Raw genomic sequence first — 20986 nt, 5'->3', positions numbered from 1 at the left:
GGTACCCGGTACCGGGTCCGGTGTTCACATGTTTTGGTGGCAAACCGGCTCGTGGCCCTGGGCGCCCATGTAAAAGGGAAATTGAATAAAGTTTATGTTCGTGACGCCACCTGTGGTGTTCGGTCAGTGGGGACCGACGCTGCTTAAAGGGGTCCTCTGGGATGATGTTATGGCAGCTGAGATGGTATAACTTCCCACAGGTGAAGTGTGTCCCCAGAGCTCCCGGTGTATAGATGAGGATGGTGGGTGGTGCAGTAAAGAATGGAGGACACAGGTTTGCAGTCTCTTTACCTGGTTTACTGAAGACTTCAGGCAGCCACAGTCCAGGGTACCAGATCACAGGTACAGGCAGGGTCCGGCCGGTTTGGAAGCGAATTCAGAGTTCCCTTTACCAGGTGGAGTTAAAAGCCTTGCTCATAGTGCGGTGGTATTGTAGTCTCTTACTGCCTATGGCTTCTGATAAGGCCCTCACAGTTCTCTCTGTACTTCATAAAGGTGGGACACAAACCCGTATGGCAGGTGACTCTAGCCTTTTTACAGGGTCTCTATCACAACACAAGCTCTGTGTCACTGTGACTCCTCGGTATTAGGGCAGACAGGTGATGTGTAATCCAGCTGTCCTGCCGGTTTCTGCTGTCAGTCTTAGAGTCCCTCACAACCTCGGTGTTCCGGCTACTGGTAATCTGCACCAGCCAGGGAGGTAGCTAATTCACTGCTCTGCTCCACAGGTATCAATCTCCTGTGCTTCGCTCTCCAGCACACTTTCCACAAACTGTCCTTTCCTTCTTAATTCTCTTTCTTTAGGAGCTGTAGCAACTCTGGCTACACGGCTCCTTCAGTCCTTCCGACACTCAATGTCTGACTGCTCTCTTCTCTGTCCTCTGATGGACTGTCTAATCTCTCTCCTTTCCCTCCAGACCAGAATGTATTTATAGGGGAGTTCACCCTAAACTAGGTTTAGAGCTCCCCCTTCTGGCCTGGAGTGTGAACATGTTGTGTGCATTGTGGTTACCTGATAAAAGAGATCCTTCATCACTTCCAAGTGTGACATCACTCTCCCCGTGAGGAAAGCAATGCCACTGTGACGACCAGGACCCTGGGGCATCACAATAGTCTCTCTTATGCAGTATGACTCCCCCTACAACACACAGCATGAAATGTCCCACAATGGCTTCAACACAAGCTTCTCAGCTGGTCTCTGCTGTGAAAGTGATATGACCTGAGAATGTCACATGACCTGATGGTCCTTTAATCTTTTCTCAGACGGAGTGGTGAAGGGATCTAACAACTCCATAACCCCGACCTTCCTGGGAGTGGAGGCATGAAAATGTGTAACAGTTCCCCCACGTACTATGTGCAATTTATAATATCAATGTCTTCTTACATGTCAGAGGTGCCCTCCTAAGTGCCAGCTAGGTTTTTATATCCTCTTTCTGCAACCCTCTATAGCTACAGTATGGTCCCTATTCTGCTAATCTTCCTTTTAGTTCATGAATGGAATAACAGAACTACAGTGAAATGATGACACATTATGGCATCACACTAAGATTACTATAATGAAGCATTCACAGCTATGGGTGAGCTGGTTTGGACAGATAGTGACAAATCCTGAATCAAACCTTTGACTTTAATCAGTTCCATTATGGTTCTGTCAGGTTTGCGCTATTCCTGCTTTCAAAAATACAGTCTAAGGCTGCCGTCACACTAGCAGTATTTGGTCAGTATTTTACATCAGTATTTGTAAGCCAAAACCAGGAGTGGGTGATAAATGCAGAAGTGGTGCATATGTTTCTATTATACTTTTCCTCTAATTGTTCCACTCCTGGTTTTGGCTTACAAATACTGATGTAAAATACTGACCAAATACTGCTAGTGTGACGGCAGCCTAAGACCATTATTTGATGAGTTTTTTACCTCAGTTTTTGGAATCAAAACCAGTAGTAAGTAAAAAATAAAGAAGTGTTGACGTGTTCCTTTTATACTTTTTCTCTGATTGTCCCACTCCTGGTTTTGGCTTACAGATACTGATGTAAAATACTGACCAAATACTGAACGTGTGAATGTGGCCTAATAGAAACTAATAACAGCACTGTGAATAGAATTGAACACTATGGACGTATGGTCACATGGGTCATATATACAGTACATGGGTTTATTATCTGCATCATTTGGTGCAGATATTCCTGCTACAAATTTCCACTGTGGAAATGTCCAGTGTGAACAAACGCTAAATATATGTTACAAGGTGAAGTTTTATCTGTGAATTTGCTGTGTATTTCTAGAAAATGTGTGTGAAAATAACAGTAAAATATATGTAAAAAACAATAAAAAACAGAGTGAAGGCAGCAACATTGCTTGAGTTTGACATTCAGTTTCTTGAAGGGAACATAACAGTTGTCGTGAACAACAGGCAGCATGTATCAGACAGTGGCTGTTTGATTTCGGCCAGGGATGTTTGACTCTGATATGCTGCAGCGTTTCAGAGAAAAACATACTTTAAAAGCCGAACAGGAGACTAGTTGGACAGAGACGCACAGGAGACTAGTTGGACAGAGACGCACAGGAGACTAGTTGGACAGAGACGCACAGGAGACTAGTTGGACAGAGACGCACAGGAGACTAGTTGGACAGCGACGCACAGGAGACTAGTTGGACAGAGACACACAGGAGACTAGTTGGACAGCGACGCACAGGAGACTAGTTGGACAGAGACGCACAGGAGACTAGTTGGACAGAGACGCACAGGAGACTAGTTGAACAGAGACGCACAGAAGACTAGTTGGACAGAGACGCACAGGAGACTAGTTGGACAGCGACGCACAGGAGACTAGTTGGACAGAGACGCACAGGAGACTAGTTGGACAGCGACGCACAGAAGACCAATCGGACAGGTGGGTCCCTGGTGGCTGCTCTCTTACTGCTGCCCTAAAGTGACAGGTCTCTCCTTATGCAGGAAAAGACCTGACACTTCAGGTGAGCGGGCAGGGAGAAGCTGCAGAGGACCCGCCTGTCCGACTAGTCTCCCCTGTGGCTTAGTCCCTGATGGGTTTTAAAGCATGTATTTCTCTTAAATTGTGCAGCCAGTGTATGGTGCCCGTAGTTGGGGCTGCATGTATTAGCTGTCAAGTTCCCTTTATTATATCTCTAATTCTCTATAATGAGTAGTATAGTGCAATGTTTTATTTAAAATCAAATTAATAGTTCAAAAATGAAAAAGACCAGTTAGAGCACTAGGATTGTCACATGTCATATGAAGTCAATCACACCTCTCCTGTGTAATTCTGGAGTTGTTACTGTCTCATCCTGCCACTGACCTGATGTGTTCCCTCACATCTGAGTTTGGAACATAAAAATTCCATATTAAAATAAATTATTTTCCGCAGATCCTAGATGGCTGGATTTTAGGACCAATGAATGTTAGAGCTGTGTAATAGAAAATTTCAAAACACATAAGAGCCAAATTTCTCCAGAGTCCAGACATACCTTTATGGAAAATGTATGAATGTGAAGGCGTGGAGACTATACAGCACTTTACGTCCTTAGATACACCTGTCTATGCTAAGTGTTTTCTTGGAAATAATTTTTAACCCCTTCACCCCCAAGCCTGTTTTCACCTTCATGACTGGGCCACATTTTACAATTTTGACCAGTGTAACTTTATGTGGTAATAACTCAAAGGATCTCACTGATTTTGAGATTGTTTTTTCATGACATATTGTACTTCATGATAGCGGTAAAATTTTGTCTATATTATTTGCATTTATTTGTGTAAATGAAACGGAAATTTGGCAAAAATGTTGGATTTTTTGCAATTTTCAAACTTTTAATTTTTATGCCCTTAAATCAGAGCTATAACACACAAAACTGTTAATAAATAACATTTCCCACATGTCAACTTTACAGCAGCACAATTTTTGAAACCTAATTTTTTTTCCGTTAGGAAGTTGTAAGGGTTAAAAGTTGACCAGCGATTTCTAATTTTTCCAACAAAATTTACAAAACCACTTTTTTAGGGAACAAATCACATTTAAAGTGATTTTTCGGCGTATAAGATTACTTTTTAACCCCTGAAAATCAAAAGTTGGAGGTCGTCTTATACACCGGTACGGCATGTGCGGAGTTCTGAGGTCGCCGCATATGGTGCAGGGAGCGGTCCCGGATGGTTCCCGCGGTCTGGAGGAGAGGAGACTCTCCTTCAGGCCCTGGGATCCATATTTGTGTAAAAAAAGGAATAAAAATAAAAAATATGGATATACTTACCTTCTGACAGCCCCCGGAGTTCTCCCGGCTCTCCGTGATGCATGCGGCGGCTTCCGTTCCCAGGGATGCATTGTGCGCCGCGAAGGACCTTTTTGATGTCGCGGTTCTTCGCGTGCACAATGCATCCCTGGGAACGGAAGCCGCCGCATGCATCGCGGAGAGTCGGGAGAACTTCGGTGGCCGTCGGAAGGTAAGTATATCCATATTTTTTATTTTCATTCTTTTTTTTTACACGAATATGGATCCCAGGGCCTGAAGGAGAGTTTCCTCTCCTCCAGACACTGGGAACCATCTGGGACCGCTCCCTGCACACGCCGTATAAGACGATACCCGATGTTTAAAATGACCCCCGAAAAGTTGGGGGTCATCTTATACGCCCAGTCGTCTTATACGCCGAAAAATATGGTATATGACATAAAATACAAAAAAGAGACATCATTTTAGAAACTGCACCCCTCAATTTATTAACCCTTCATTCGCTCCATAGGAATTTTTGGAATGTGGAAGGAAGAAATGAACATTTACATTTTTGTCACAAAAATATTACTTTAGACCCCAATTCTTTTTATTTTTGAAAGGGTAACAGGAAAAAATTAACCATACAATTTGTTGTGCAATTTCTCCTGAGTACGCCGACATGCTATATGTAGGGAAAAACCACTGATTGGGCACACAGCAGAGCTCGGAAGGGAAGGAGTGCCATTTGACTTTTTGAAAGTAGAATTTGCTGGATTAATTAGCGAAAGCAATGTTTCGTTTGGAGAGCCCCGATGTGCCTAAACAGTGGAAACCACTAGTGATGAGCGAGTATACTCGTTGCTCGGGTGACCTCTGAGTGTTTGTTAGTGTTCAGATATTTCGTTTTCATCGCAGCAGCTGAATGATTTACAGCTACTACCCAGCCTAAGTACATGTGGGGGTTGCCTTGTTGCTAGGGAATACCCACATGTAATCAAGCAGGCTAGTAGCTGTAAATCATTCCGCTGAGGTGATGAAAACTAAATCTCCGAACACTAACAAATACTCGGAGGTCACCCGAGCAACGAGTACACTCGCTCATCACTAGAAACCACCCACAAGTGACACCATTTTGGAAGCTACACCCCTCAAGGAACTATGCTAGATGTGTGGTGAGAACCTTGAACCCCCAGGTGCTTCACAGAAGTTTTGAACACTGAGCTGTGAAAATAAAAGAATCACATTTTCCCTACAAAAATGTTTTTTATCTCCAAATTTTGCATTTTCACAAGGGTTGCAGCATGATACAATTTATGTAATTTCTACTGACTACGCAGATACCCCATATGTGGTGGTAAAGTACTGTTTAGGCTCACGGCAGGGCTCAGAAATGAAAGAATAACTTTTTGGAACGCAGACTTTGATGATTATTATTATTATTATTATTATACATTTTTATAGCGCCATTTATTCCGTGGCGCTTTACATGTGAATACAGGGCAAATATAGACAAGTACATTAAACATGAGCAAATAACAAGGCACACGGGTACATAAGGAGGGAGGACCCGCGAGGGCTCACAGTCTGCAGGGGATGGGTGATGAAACTCTAGGAGAGGGTAGGGGAGGTTGTGCGGCGGTTCAGTAAGTTCAGGATCACTGAAGGCTGTAGGCTTGTCGGAAGAGGTGAGTCTGGTGAGATGAGGTGGAGTCTGAAGGTGAGATGGAATGGTCTGCTGGTGTCATGTCTTGTTTCAAGAGTCCCTGCTGTGCCTAAACAATGGAAGCCCCCCCCAAAATTTACACCATTTTGAAAGCTAGACCCTTTAGGGAATGTATATAGATGTGTGGAGAGCATCTTGAACCCTGAGCTGCTTCACAGAAGTTTATAACGTAGAGCAGTGAAAATAATTTTTTTTTAACTAAAATAACATTTTTGTGGGAGAAAAAGTGATTTTTTTATTTTCACAAGGATAGCAGGAGACAATGGACCCTCAAATTTGCTGCGCAATTTTTCCTAAGTAAGCCGATACCCCATATGTGGTCGAAAACTACTTTTGAGGCTGTGACTCGGAAGGGAAGAAGCGCCATTTTGCAGTTCACATATTGCTAGACTGGTTTGAGAGTGCCATGTCACATGGGCAGAGCCTCTGAGGTGCCAGAAGAGCAGAAACCCCCATAAGAGACCCCTTTTACAAACTACTAGTGATGAGTAAGTATACTCGTTGCTTGGGTTTTCCCGAGCACGCTCGGGTGGTCTCTGAGTATTTCTAAGTGCTCGGAGATTTCGTTTTCGTTGCCTCAGCTGGCCTCCACAGTCACCAGACCTGAACCCAATCGAGTACAATGTACAATTTTCATAGTCATGAAAATACAGAAAAATCTTTAAATGAGAAGGTGTGTCCAAACTTTTGGTCTGTACTGTATATATATATATATATATATATATATTGCAGGACAAGATGACAGTTTTGACAGTTTCAGGTATATCATTTTTTTTAACATTCGCCTTTTTCATCGCGTTTTATTCCACTTTTTGTTCAGGGGTATGATGATAAAGCATAGTTTTTGCCTCATTTTTTAATTTTCTTCTTTATGGTGTTCTCTAAAGGGGTTAACTAGTGTGACAGTTTTATAGGTCGGGTCGTTCCAGACATGGCTATACTAAATATGTGTACTTTTTTATTGTTGTGTTTTTATTCATAATACTACAGTATTTATGGATACAATATTTTGTATTATTATTTTGTGATTGTTAAAAAAAAATATTTTTGCAACTTTGTTTCACTTTTTTTTTTATTTTTACTTAGTCCCACTATGAGACTTTCACTTTCTGCAGTCTGATCACAGTTATAAGGTACTAGATGGTGGCCCGATTCCAGGGCCGGCTCCAGGTTTTCGAGGGCCCCGGGCGAGTCTCAGTGGGCCCCCTCCCCTTTAACACATACCCCGATTTATGATGCACAGATACGGCAGAGAAATGTATAGTACAATGCCAGATTTCACTTCTTACATGAGTGACAGCTATTGTAAATTCTGCAGTGTATATATACAGGACAGGAGGAGTGGTACTGTGCAGTGTATATATACAGGGGGAGAGGTGCTGTGCAGTGTATATATACAGGGGGAGAGGTGCTGTGCAGTGTTTATATACACGAGGAAAGGTGCTGTGCAGTGTACATATACAGGAGGAGCGGTACTGTGCAGTGTATATATACAGGGGGAGAGGTGCTGTGCAGTGTATATATATTCTGTTTTGAGTTTTTCTATGAAACAAAGACTTTTCTACATAAACATATACAGTGGGGCAAAAAAGTATTTACTCAGTCAGCAATAGTGCAAGTTCCACCACTTAAAAAGATGAGAGGCGTCTGTAATTTACATCATAGGTAGACCTCAACTATGGGAGACAAACTAAGAAAAAAAAATCCAGAAAATTACATTGTCTGTTTTTTTGACATTTTATTTGCATATTATGGTGGAAAATAAGTATTTGGTCAGAAACAAAATTTCATCTCAATACTTTGTAATATATCCTTTGTTGGCAATGACAGAGGTCAAACGTTTTCTGTAAGTCTTCACAAGGTTGCCACACACTGTTGTTGGTATGTTGGCCCATTCCTCCATGCAGATCTCCTCTAGAGCAGTGATGTTTTTGGCTTTTCGCTTGGCAACACGGACTTTCAACTCCCTCCAAAGGTTTTCTATAGGGTTGAGATCTGGAGACTGGCTAGGCCACTCCAGGACCTTGAAATGCTTCTTACGAAGCCACTCCTTCGTTGCCCTGGCGGTGTGCTTTGGATCATTGTCATGTTGAAAGACCCAGCCACGTTTCATCTTCAATGCCCTTGCTGATGGAAGGAGGTTTGCACTCAAAATATCACCATACATGGCCCCATTCATTCTTTCATGTACCCGGATCAGTCGTCCTGGCCCCTTTGCAGAGAAACAGCCCCAAAGCATGATGTTTCCACCACCATGCTTTACAGTAGGTATGGTGTTTGATGGATGCAACTCAGTATTCTATTTCCTCCAAACACGACAAGTTGTGTTTCTACCAAACAGTTCCAGTTTGGTTTCATCAGACCATAGGACATTCTCCCAAAACTCCTCTGGATCATCCAAATGCTCTCTAGCAAACTTCAGACGGGCCCGGACATGTACTGGCTTAAGCAGTGGGACACGTCTGGCACTGCAGGATCTGAGTCCATGGTGGCGTAGTGTGTTACTTATGGTAGGCCTTGTTACATTGGTCCCAGCTCTCTGCAGTTCATTCACTAGGTCCCCCCGCGTGGTTCTGGGATTTTTGCTCACCGTTCTTGTGATCATTCTGACCCCACGGGGTGGGATTTTGCGTGGAGCCCCAGATCGAGGGAGATTATCAGTGGTCTTGTATGTCTTCCATTTTCTAATTATTGCTCCCACTGTTGATTTCTTCACTGCAAGCTGGTTGGCTATTGCAGATTCAGTCTTCCCAGCCTGGTGCAGGGCTACAATTTTGTTTCTGGTGTCCTTTGACAGCTCTTTGGTCTTCACCATAGTGGAGTTTGGAGTCGGACTGTTTGAGGGTGTGCACAGGTGTCTTTTTATACTGATAACAAGTTTAAACAGGTGCCATTACTACAGGTAATGAGTGGAGGAAAGAGGAGACTCTTAAAGAAGAAGTTACAGGTCTGTGAGAGCCAGAAATCTTGATTGTTTGTTTCTGACCAAATACTTATTTTCCACCATAATATGCAAATAAAATGTTAAAAAAAACAGACAATGTGATTTTCTGGATTTTTTTCTTCTCAGTTTGTCTCCCATAGTTGAGGTCTACCTATGATGTAAATTACAGACGCCTCTCATCTTTTTAAGTGGTGGAACTTGCACTATTGCTGACTGACTAAATACTTTTTTGCCCCACTGTATACAGGACAGGAGGAGTGGTACTGTGCAGTGTATATATACAGGAGAGGTGCTGTGCAGTGTATACATACAGGAGGAAAGGTGCTGGGCAGTGTATATATAGGACAGGAGGAAAGGTGCAGTGTATATATACAGGAGAGGTGCTGTGCAGTGTATATATACAGGAGGAAAGGTGCTGTGCAGTGTATATATACAGGAGGAGCGGTACTGTGCAGTGTATATATACAGGGGGAGAGGTGCTGTGCAGTGTATATACAGGAGGAAATGTGCTGTGCAGTGTATATATACAGGAGGAAAGGTGCTGTGCAGTGTACATATACAGGAGGAGTGGTACTGTGCAGTGTATATATACAGGGGGAGAGGTGCTGTGCAGTGTATATATACAGGGGGAGAGGTGCTGTGCAGTGTTTATATACAGGAGGAAAGGTGCTGTGCAGTGTACATATACAGGAGGAGCGGTACTGTGCAGTGTATATATACAGGGGGAGAGGTGCTGTGCAGTGTATATATATTCTGTTTTGAGTTTTTCTATGAAACAAAGACTTTTCTACATAAACAACGTTGTTTGGTTTTGCGGCCCTAACAGATCTGTGCTACAAAGTAACAGGCGGCTCGGGCATTAATGAGGGACCTGATGCTGAATCCTTTCCACAAACCCTAATGACCCAAGTAGTGCCCTGCCATTAGAAGCTCATTAAAAGCCTCCCTGTCCCGAGCAGTCATGTACAGTATGGGGGGATCCTGCAGCCCACCCCCTGACTGCTCCATACCATACACTGCCCTCTGTCGCGCTCACTATTATCCTGTGCATTTCTCCTTCATGATTACCCCATGTTACACTTGTCACCCCCCACTACAGAGTAGCAGGGCAGCCAATGTCACAGGTCACCCCCTCCCGGACCCTAATGGCAGCAGGAAATGTCTGCTCCTCTATTGGGTTGGAACCTGATTTAATCAAGGAATAATGTGGATTTGTTGCCGGTGGCTGCAGGGGAAGGGTTAAGTGATGCCATGTCCTTGGTGGGAGCAGTGGCAGCTGCTGGGACCTGGATAGAGACAACCAATGTTGCTGTGACTGCACAGTGTGATGTGGAGGAGAGAAGCTGAGACTCCGGAGCAGAAATCACCCACATGCCAGCACTGGGCAGAGTCCCTCCAGTCACCAGCCTGGGGCCACGGGGCCCCAACGTACAGCCCACAGCTCAGTTTTATCCATGGCAGCAGCTCCGATTCCTCCTGGCATCTGGTTAACCCCATTTATGCGGGTCGGATTGTTATCTTTAAGGTTTAGCAATAACCTTCATACAGATGGGAAGGGGTTAAGCTTCTTCCTACCCCACTGGTGCAGGTTTGGTGCAGCATGCATGTATTCTGGGGTTCTGGGTGAGCTGGGCAGCTGCAGGTTGCAGGCTGCACCCCACCAGCTGCTCCTCCAGACATCACCCACATTTTTAGGCAGCGGAGATAGATAGCAGCAGACTGAGCCATAAGACCAACTGCAACCACTGCTGGATACCTTTGCACTCACTCAGGCACTGGTAGGAGCTCCTCAGGAATCTGCCTGATAAGTTCAGCAGCAGCACTGCAGCCAGCCAGGGGCAGAGATCAGAGCAGAGAACATGCTCTCTCCGCCCACAAACAGTCACACTGGCTGCCTTCTCTTAACCCCTATGTGTGCCTGCCTGGCTGCACTGACTGAGTGAGAAGATGCTTGTGTCAGAGCTGGCACCAGGGCCGCCATCAGGGCATGACAGCCGTGACTGGCGTATGGGGCCCGGTGAGCAGAGGGGGCCCGCATCGGGCCCCGTCTCATCTGGTCACCGGGCCCCCCCTGCAGGCGCTGCGGCAGCGGCACACTATTGACGTGCGGGCCCGCGCCCGCACGTCAATAGTTAACAGCCGCCAGCCAGTCTGAGGCTGGCGGCTGAATAGGGCCGCAGTGCGCACTCGCCGGCGTCTGACGTCATTGTCAGCTGCCGGGCCCGGCGGCGAGTGCGTCTGTGTGGAGCCTGGAGAGGGAGCTTCACCCGGCGCTGGAGCTTGGCCAGGTAAGAAGTTGTGTTTTTTTTTTTCTTTGAGAGCTGCTGCGATCTGGGGGGCAGGATGATGGACACACAGGGGCAGAAATGCTGGACACACAGGGGCAGAATGGTGGACACAGTGGGGCAGAATGCTGGACACACAGGGGCAGAAATGCCGGACACAGTGGGGCAGAAATGCCGGACACAGTGGGGCAGAAATGCTGGACACAGTGGGGCAGAATGGTGGACACAGTGGGGCAGAATGGTGGACACACAGGGGCAGAAATGCTGGACACAGTGGGGCAGAAATGCTGGACACACAGGGGCAGAATGGTGGACACACAGGGGCAGAATGGTGGACACACAGGGGCAGAATGGTGGACACAGTGGGGCAGAATGCTGGACACACAGGGGCAGAAATGCCGGACACAGTGGGGCAGAATGGTGGACACAGTGGGGCAGAATGCTGGACACAGTGGGGCAGAAATGCTGGACACAGTGGGGCAGAAATGCTGGACACAGTGGGACAGAATGGTGGACACACAGGGGCAGAATGGTGGACACACAGGGGCAGAATGGTGGACACAGTGGGGCAGAATGCTGGACACAGTGACACAGGGGCAGAAATGCTGGACACAGTGGGGCAGAATGCTGGACACAGTGGGGCAGAAATGTGGACACACAGGGGCAGAAATGCTGGACACAGTGGGGCAGAAATGCTGGACACAGTGGGGCAGAAATGCTGGACACAGTGGGGCAGAAATGCTGGACACAGTGGGGCAGAAATGCTGGACACAATGGGGCAGAAATGCTGGACACAGTGGGGCAGAAATGCTGGACACAGTGGGACAGAATGCTGGACACAGGGGCAGAAATGCTGGACACAGTGGGGCAGAAATGCTGGACACAGTGGGGCAGAAATGCTGGACACAGTGGGGCAGAAATGCTGGACACAGTGGGGCAGAAATGCTGGACACAGTGGGGCAGAAATGCTGGACACAGTGGGGCAGAAATGCTGGACACAGTGGGGCAGAAATGCTGGACACAGTGGGGCAGAAATGCTGGACACAGTGGGGCAGAAATGCTGGACACAGTGGGGCAGAAATGCTGGACACAGTGGGGCAGAAATGCTGGACACAGTGGGGCAGAAATGCTGGACACAGTGGGACAGAATGGTGGACACACACGGGCAGAAATGCTGGACACACAGTGGGGCAGAATGCTGGACACAGTGGGGCAGAATGCTGGACACAGTGGGGCAGAAATGCTGGACACAGTGGGGCAGAAATGCTGGACACAGTGGGGCAGAAATGCTGGACACAGTGGGGCAGAAATGCTGGACACAGGGGCAGAAATGCTGGACACAGTGTGACAGAATGGTGGACACACACAGGGGCAGAAATGCTGGACACACAGTGGGGCAGAATGCTGGACACAGTGGGGCAGAATGCTGGACACACAGGGGCAGAAATGCTGGACACAGGGGCAGTAATGCTGGACACAGGGGCAGAAATGCTGGACACAGGGGCAGAAATGCTGGGCACAGTGGGGCAGAATGCTGGGCACACAGTGGGGCAGAATGCTGGACACACAGTGGGGCAGAATGCTGGACACACAGTGGGGCAGAATGCTGGACACACAGTGGGGCAGAATGCTGGACACAGTGGGGCAGAAATGTGGACACACAGGGGCAGAAATGCTGGACACAGTGGGGCAGAAATGCTGGACACAGTGGGGCAGAAATGCTGGACACAGTGGGGCAGAAATGCTGGACACAGTGGGGCAGAAATGCTGGACACAATGGGGCAGAAATGCTGGACACAGTGGGGCAGAAATGCTGGACACAGTGGGACAGAATGCTGGACACAGGGGCAGAAATGCTGGACACAGTGGGGCAGAAATGCTGGACACAGTGGGGCAGAAATGCTGGACACAGTGGGGCAGAAATGCTGGACACAGTGGGGCAGAAATGCTGGACACAGTGGGGCAGAAATGCTGGACACAGTGGGGCAGAAATGCTGGACACAGTGGGGCAGAAATGCTGGACACAGTGGGGCAGAAATGCTGGACACAGTGGGGCAGAAATGCTGGACACAGTGGGGCAGAAATGCTGGACACAGTGGGGCAGAAATGCTGGACACAGTGGGGCAGAAATGCTGGACACAGTGGGACAGAATGGTGGACACACACGGGCAGAAATGCTGGACACACAGTGGGGCAGAATGCTGGACACAGTGGGGCAGAATGCTGGACACAGTGGGGCAGAAATGCTGGACACAGTGGGGCAGAAATGCTGGACACAGTGGGGCAGAAATGCTGGACACAGTGGGGCAGAAATGCTGGACACAGGGGCAGAAATGCTGGACACAGTGTGACAGAATGGTGGACACACACAGGGGCAGAAATGCTGGACACACAGTGGGGCAGAATGCTGGACACAGTGGGGCAGAATGCTGGACACACAGGGGCAGAAATGCTGGACACAGGGGCAGTAATGCTGGACACAGGGGCAGAAATGCTGGACACAGGGGCAGAAATGCTGGGCACAGTGGGGCAGAATGCTGGGCACAGTGGGGCAGAATGCTGGACACACAGTGGGGCAGAATGCTGGACACACAGTGGGGCAGAATGCTGGACACACAGTGGGGCAGAATGCTGGACACACAGTGGGGCAGAATGCTGGACACAGTGGGGCAGAATGCTGGAGACAGGGGCAGAAATGCTGGACACAGTGACAGGGGCAGAATGCTGGACATTGGGGCAGAATGCGAGACACAGTGGGGCAGAATGCTGGACACAGTGGGGCAGAATGCGAGACACAGTGGGGCAGAATGCTGGACACAGTGGGGCAGAATGCTGGACACAGTGGGGCAGAATGCTGGACACACAGTGGGGCAGAATGTTGGACACAGTGGGGCAGAATGCTGGACACAGTGGGGCAGAATGCTGGACACAGTGGGGCAGAAATGCTGGACACAGTGACAGGGGCAGAATGCTGGACACAGTGACAGGTGCAGAATGCTGGACACAGGGGCAGACTGTGAGACCCAGGGGCAGAATGCGAGACACGGGGCAGAATGGAGATACGGGGCATGATTGGAGACACGGGGCAGGATGAAAGACATGGGGGCATGACTGGAGACAGATGGGGCAGGATTGGAGACAGATGGGGCAGAATGGAGACACAGGGGGCATGATTGGAGACAAGTGTCAGGATTGCAGACATGGGGGCATGGTTGGAGACATAGGGGGCAGAATGGAGACATGGGGCATGATTGGAGACACTGGGGGCAGAATTGGAGACAGATCGTGCAGGATCATGGGGCAGGATGGATATGATGGAGACAGATGGGGCAGGATGGAGAGATCACATGGGGCGATCATATGGAGCAGGATAAGGAGATCATATGGGGCAGAATGGATACTCATGAGGGCAGGATGGGAGAATATCTGGCTGACGCCAGGAATGAGACACACGGGGCCAGGCTGGGTGATATTATTAATACCATAGGGGCTAATTTAGGGATATTATTACTGCAGTGATGTATTTATTTTATTTTTTGAGTATACTGTTTTAAATGGGGGGCGGTCCTGTTACTGTATAGAGTGATACTATGTCGCCTTCTTCATGTGGTGTAATGTAGAAGTTGTGAAAAATTAAGTAATGTGTTCTGCAAGCGGAGCTCGAGATAACTGTGTTATTTCCTGCAGAGAGAAGTCCTGGCTGGATGAAATGATGGCGGTCTGTGCTGGATGAAAGATGAAGGACTTCACCTAGAGACGTCACTGGTGAGTCAGTGTGTTACCTATACACTGACACTATACACTGTATACAGAGCTCCTGTGTATAATTTCACTAGTGATCACTATATTATCTGTACACAGACACTGCATACTAAGTACAGATCTCCTGTGAATAATGGCACTTATGGTGATAGTATGGTGCTTTTTTAAAAATTACTGATCAGAATTGTAGTATTCAGTCACTATGTGGTGGTAATATGTGGTCTGGACATGGTGTTGTGGTATTTGTTCCTTGTATGTGATATTATTCGATCACTGTGGTGGTAATATGTGGTCTGGTCATGGTGTTGTGGTATTTGTTCCTTGTATGTGATATTATTCGATCACTGTGGTGGTAATATGTCATCTGGTCATGGTGTTGTGGTATTTGTTCCTTCTATGTGATATTATTGGGCATTTTAAAAATTGAAAAATAAATAAAAATATACCTAAATTGTATTGCATATTTTAACAAATATTTAATAGGTTACAGCAGAGTAGGGCCCGGCCAAAAGTGTCTACCGTGTTATGGTGGCGGCTTAAAAAATCTTTTGGCCAAAACAAAAGCTGCCTGCTATATGTGTGATCTGGTGATGGGAACTGTTAATGTGTGATTGGTGAGAAGTGGAGTTTTTCCAAGAGAGAGCGGTGGGACTGTGGACAGTTCGAGGGGTGGAGCCTGGAGGCGGGGCTGGGGTGGAGCCTGGGCGGAGTCTCAAGGGGGCCCCGAAAATTTTGCCAGTATGGGGCCCCGAAATTTCTAGTGGCAGCCCTGGCTGGCACATAGGGGTTAAGAGAACGCAGCCAGCAGTGACTTTGTGGGCGGAGAGAGCATGTTCTCCTGCTCTGTTCTCCCAGCTGTATCTATGACAGCATGAGTGGGCTCCCCTTTCTTCCCAGGGCCCCGGCATTTGCCCAGGGTGCTGACGCCGGCCCTGCCCGATTCTAACGCATTGGGTATTCTAGAATATGCATGTCCACATAGTATATTGCACAGCCCACGTAGTATATTGCCCAACCACATAGTATATTGCCCAGCCACGTACGAGTATATTGCCCAACCACGTAGTATATTGCCCAGCCACGTAGTATATTGCCCAGCCACGTACGAGTATATTGCCCAACCACGTAGTATATTGCCCAGCCACGTAGTATATTGCCCAGCCACGTAGTATATTGCCCAGTCACGTAGTATACAGCACAGAGCCACGTAGTATATTGCCCAGCCACGTAGTATATTGCACAGTCACGTAGTATATTGCCCAGCGATGTAGTATATTGCCCAGCCACGTACGAGTATATTGCCCAGCCACGTAGTATATTGCCCAGCCACGTAGTATATTGCCCAGTCACGTAGTATATTGCCCAGTCACGTAGTATACAGCACAGAGCCGCGCAGTATACAGCACAGAGCCACGTAGTATATTGCACAGTAACGTAGTATACAGCACAGAGCCACGTAGTATACAGCACAGCCACGTGGTATACTGCCCAGTCACGTAGTATATTGGCCAGTCACGTAGTATATTGCCCAGACACGTATGTAACAGGTTAAAAAAGAGTTAAAATAAAAAATAAACATATACTCACTGTCCGAGGGAGCCCTTGTAGTCCTGTCGCCTGTGTGCGGTGCACGCAGCAGTTTCCGGTCCCAGGGTTGGATGAGCGCAGGACCTGTGATGACATTGCGGTCACATGACCGTGACATCATGGAAGGTCCTTTTCGCATACCATCCTTGGCCCCGGAACCTGCCGCTTGCACTGCCGAGGAGAGGACGCGACGGCGGAGGGTGAGAATAACCTTTTTTTTTAAATTATTATTATTTGTAACATTAGATCTTTTTACTATTGATGCCGCATACGCATCATCAATAGTAAAAAGTTGGTCACACAGGGTTAATAGCTGCGTTAATGGAGTGCGTTACACAGCGGTCCATTAACGCTGGCATTAACCCTGTGTGAGGGCTGACTGGAGGGGAGTACGGAGCGGGCACTGACTGCAGGGAGGAAGGAGCGGCCATTTTTCCGCCAGACTGTGCCAGTCGCTGATTGGTCCAGTGGCGTAGGAAGGGGGGTGCGGGGGGGGCGGTCCGCCCCGGGCGGCACAATGCGGGGGGCGGCCGGCGCTGCAAGAGGAGAAAGAAGAAGAAAAAAAAAAAAAAGGCGCCCCTTTAAATCTTCGGGCGGCGCCGTCCGCCGCCACAACCAGGCTCCCTCCACCCCCGGGCCCCCGCCCCCCGCTCTAATACTCACCTCTCCTGGTTCCTGCTGCAGCTACAGCGTCCTCTGACTCTGCGACGTCTCAGAGCAGAGGGCGCGATGACGTCATCACTGTGCGCGCTGCTCAGCCTCTGTCCTGAGCGTCGCAGAGCCGGAGAGACGCTGACTGCACCGGACCTACGCTAGGAACGGGAGAGGTGAGGATTTTACTTTTTTTTTTTTTTCTTTATGTCTGACTCTGGGGGCAATGCTGGACACACTGGGGCAATACTGGAGACCATGGGGCAGATTGCTGGACACACCGGGGCAATACTGGAGACCATGGGGCAGATTGCTGGACATACCGGGGCAATACTGGAGACCATGGGGCAGATTGCTGGACACACTGGGGCAATACTGGAGACCATGGGGCAGATTGCTGGACACGCCGGGGCAATACTGGAGACCATGGGGCAGATTGCTGGACACACGGGGCAATACTGGAGACCATGGGGCAGATTGCTGGACACACCGGGGCAATACTGGAGACCATGGGGCAGATTGCTGGACACACCGGGGCAATACTGGAGACCATGGGGCAGATTGCTGGACACACCGGGGCAATACTGGAGACCATGGGGCAGATTGCTGGACACACCGGGGCAATACTGGAGACCATGGGGCAGATTGCTGGACACACCGGGGCAATACTGGAGACCATGGGGCAGATTGCTGGACACACCGGGGCAATACTGGAGACCATGGGGCAGATTGCTGGACACACCGGGGCAATACTGGAGACCATGGGGCAGATTGCTGGACACACCGGGGCAATACTGGAGACCATGGGGCAGATTGCTGGACACACCGGGGCAATACTGGAGACCATGGGGCAGATTGCTGGACACACCGGGGCAATACTGGAGACCATGGGGCAGATTGCTGGACACACTGGGGCAATACTGAAGACCATGGGGCAGAATGCTGGACACACTGGGGCAATACTGGAGACCATGGGGCAGATTGCTGGACACACTGGGGCAATACTGGAGACCCTGGGGCAGATTTCTGGACACATTGAGGCAATGCTGGAGACCCTGGGGCAGACTTCTGGACACACTGGGGCAGATTTCTGGACATACTGGGGCAATGCTGGAGACCCTGGGGCAGATTTCTGGACACACTGGGGCAATGCTGGACACTGGGGTAATATGCTGGACACACTGGGGGTAATATGCTGGACACACTGGGGGTAATATGCTGGACACACTGGGGCAATGCTGGACACTGGGGGTAATATGCTGGACACACTGGGGGTAATATGCTGGACACACTGGGGCAGACTGCTGGACACACTGGGGCAATGCTGGACACTGGGGCAGATTGCTGGACACACTGGGGGCAGGACTTGAGGCATGGGCAGAATGTAGATATGGGGCATGATTGGAGACACGGGGCAGGATTGGATCATGGGGCAGGACGGATACGATGGAGGCTGGTGGGGCAGGATGGGGAGATCATATGGGGTAGAATGGATACTCATGAGGGCAGGATGTGAGAACATATGGCTGGAGCCAGGAATGAGATAAACGGGGCCAGGGTGGGGAATAGTGTTACCATAGGGGCTAATTAAGGGATATTATTACTGCAGTGATGTATTTATTTTTTTTGAGTATACTGTTTTAAATGGGGAGGCGGTCCTGTTACTGTGCAGAGTGACACTATATCACCTTTTTTTCTTCATGTGATGTAATGTAGAAGTTGTGAAAAATTAAGTAATGTGTTCTGCAAGCGGAGCTCGAGATAACTGTGTTATTTCCTGCAGAAACGAGTCCTGGCTGGAAGGAATGATGGCGGTCTGTGCTGGATGAAAGATGAAGGACTTCACCTAGAGATGTCACTGGTGAGTCAGTGTTACCTATACACTGACACTATACACTGTATACTATATACAGCGGTCCTGTGTACAATGTCACCAGTGATCACTGTATTATCTATACATTATATACAGAGTTCCTGTGTATAATACCACCAGTGATCTCTGTATTACCTCTACACAGACACTGCATACTAAGTACAGATCTCCTGTGAATACTGGCACTTATGGTGATAGTATTGTGGTTTTTTTTTTATTACTGATCAGTATTGTAGTATTCAGTCACTATGTGGTGGTAATATGTGGTCTGGAAATGGTGTTGTGGTATTTGTCCCTTGTATGTAGTATTATTCGGTCACTATGTGGTCTGGTCATGGTGTGGTGGTATTAAGTCACAGGTTTGGCATGTGGGGGTGACACCATTAGGCCCAGTTTAAGTTCTACAAAACAGGAAAACCATTTCTGGTAACCTTTGTGTGTATTGAGCCGGGGGAGGGGGGGGGGCGCCAAACTCGGGAACAGCCCCGGGCGGCAAAAGCTCTAGCTACGCCTCTGGATTGGTCGTGGCTGTTTTGCCGCGACCAATCAGCGACTTGGATTTCCATGACAGACAGAGGCCGCGACCAATGAATATCCGGGACAGATAGACAGAAAGACACACAGACAGACGGGAGTGACCCTTAGACAATTATATAGTAGATAATGCAGGAGCATTGTTATACCAGTTACATCCAGCCATTCTTATACTCCACCACAGTTTGTTCATTCTATTTGACATTCCCAATGTTTGGGGTGCCTCCCCAAATTAAATTAAAAAAACAAACAAACAATGCTGTTTTGCAGAATACACCCACAGAGGCTTTTTTTCAGAGTACACCCACAGACGCTGTTTTGAATAGTTCCCCCATGGTGGCTGTTTTGCAGAATACACCCAGAGAGGCTGTTTAGCAGAGTACCCCCTCAGAGAGGGGTGCAGAGTTCCCCCACAGACACTAACCCTGTCTCTCACTCGAGCTGCGTCCTGTCCTTACGCTAGTCAGAGCAGAATGGTGGCAACCCGTGATCTGGCGGTTGTACAGGCCAGGACAAGTGGTGCGCAGGCCAATCCCAACCATGCCCATACTTGGCATGGTTGTGATGGCTGTGTAAGTGCTCACAGTCGAAAAGCTTGTTGATTGGCTGTGCTGCAGCCTTTCAACAAGCATTATTGAGCAGCAAAACGCCAAACGCTAAAACGGACTTCTGGGAGAAGAGTTCAGCACCAGACACTAGGTGTCCGGAATGAGCCCTGAACTTTACAGGTCGGGTTCGCTCATCGATAACAGCGACCCATGAAGAAGCATGCTCCCTCCCTGCAGACACGTCTAAGGTTATGTTTGCCCCATGTCGCTATTTTATGTTAAAAAATTACATAAAAAATATAGCAACATGTACTGTAACATTTTCATAGGTTTTTGTAGGAGGAGAGTATAACAACTATTGTATTTGTTTTTGCATATTATAACTCACCCATTGACTTAACAGATATATACTCCTCAATATTAAAATTTCAATCCCAAGAAGGAAAAGTTGTAAAATCATGGAAATCACTGGATTGATAGACAGACATGTTAATCATATGCAAATATAAAAAGAATAAAAAAAAAAAAATTACTGCGCACAGTACCACGAGCAATATGCCACCAGGCATTGTGTTAAATAACAGCTCCTGAGACACTTTGGCAAAATGTTTTTGAGATATCATTGGTCAGCAATTTCGAAGTGAATTGCCAGCAGTGGATCTTGATGATTTGCATGCCCAAGTGCATTCAGCGTGACAATTTCTCAGACAACTATTAATAACATAATCGATAGCAGCCAAGGCATGTAGAACAGTGTGTTTTTCATACTTCCATGACTGTTCCTTCAGTGATATGCAATATCACTGTTGAGTAGTGTATAAGGCTGCAGCAGGTCTTTTTTGCCATAAAGGGTGAAAACGC

At 47.9% G+C, this 20986-nt stretch overlaps 1 protein-coding gene across 7 annotated transcripts in view; it reads left to right on the top strand.

The window, feature by feature from the left end:
* Positions 1 to 20986, top strand: part of LPIN3 (lipin 3) — a 214447-nt gene that overhangs the window by 133055 nt on the left and 60406 nt on the right. For 3 of the 7 annotated variants that reach the window (XM_069752295.1, XM_069752292.1, XM_069752297.1), the window contains one exon: positions 18954 to 19031. The exons of the other annotated variants lie outside the window; for them this stretch is intronic. The gene's annotated coding sequence lies outside the window, so the exon portion shown is untranslated. The remainder of the gene's footprint in view (positions 1 to 18953; positions 19032 to 20986) is intronic. 7 annotated transcript variants of the gene reach the window in all.

This window comes from Ranitomeya imitator, chromosome 2, assembly GCF_032444005.1.
Source record: "Ranitomeya imitator isolate aRanImi1 chromosome 2, aRanImi1.pri, whole genome shotgun sequence".
Classification (NCBI taxonomy): domain Eukaryota; kingdom Metazoa; phylum Chordata; class Amphibia; order Anura; family Dendrobatidae; genus Ranitomeya; species Ranitomeya imitator.
This window is presented reverse-complemented; position numbering and strand designations above follow the sequence as displayed.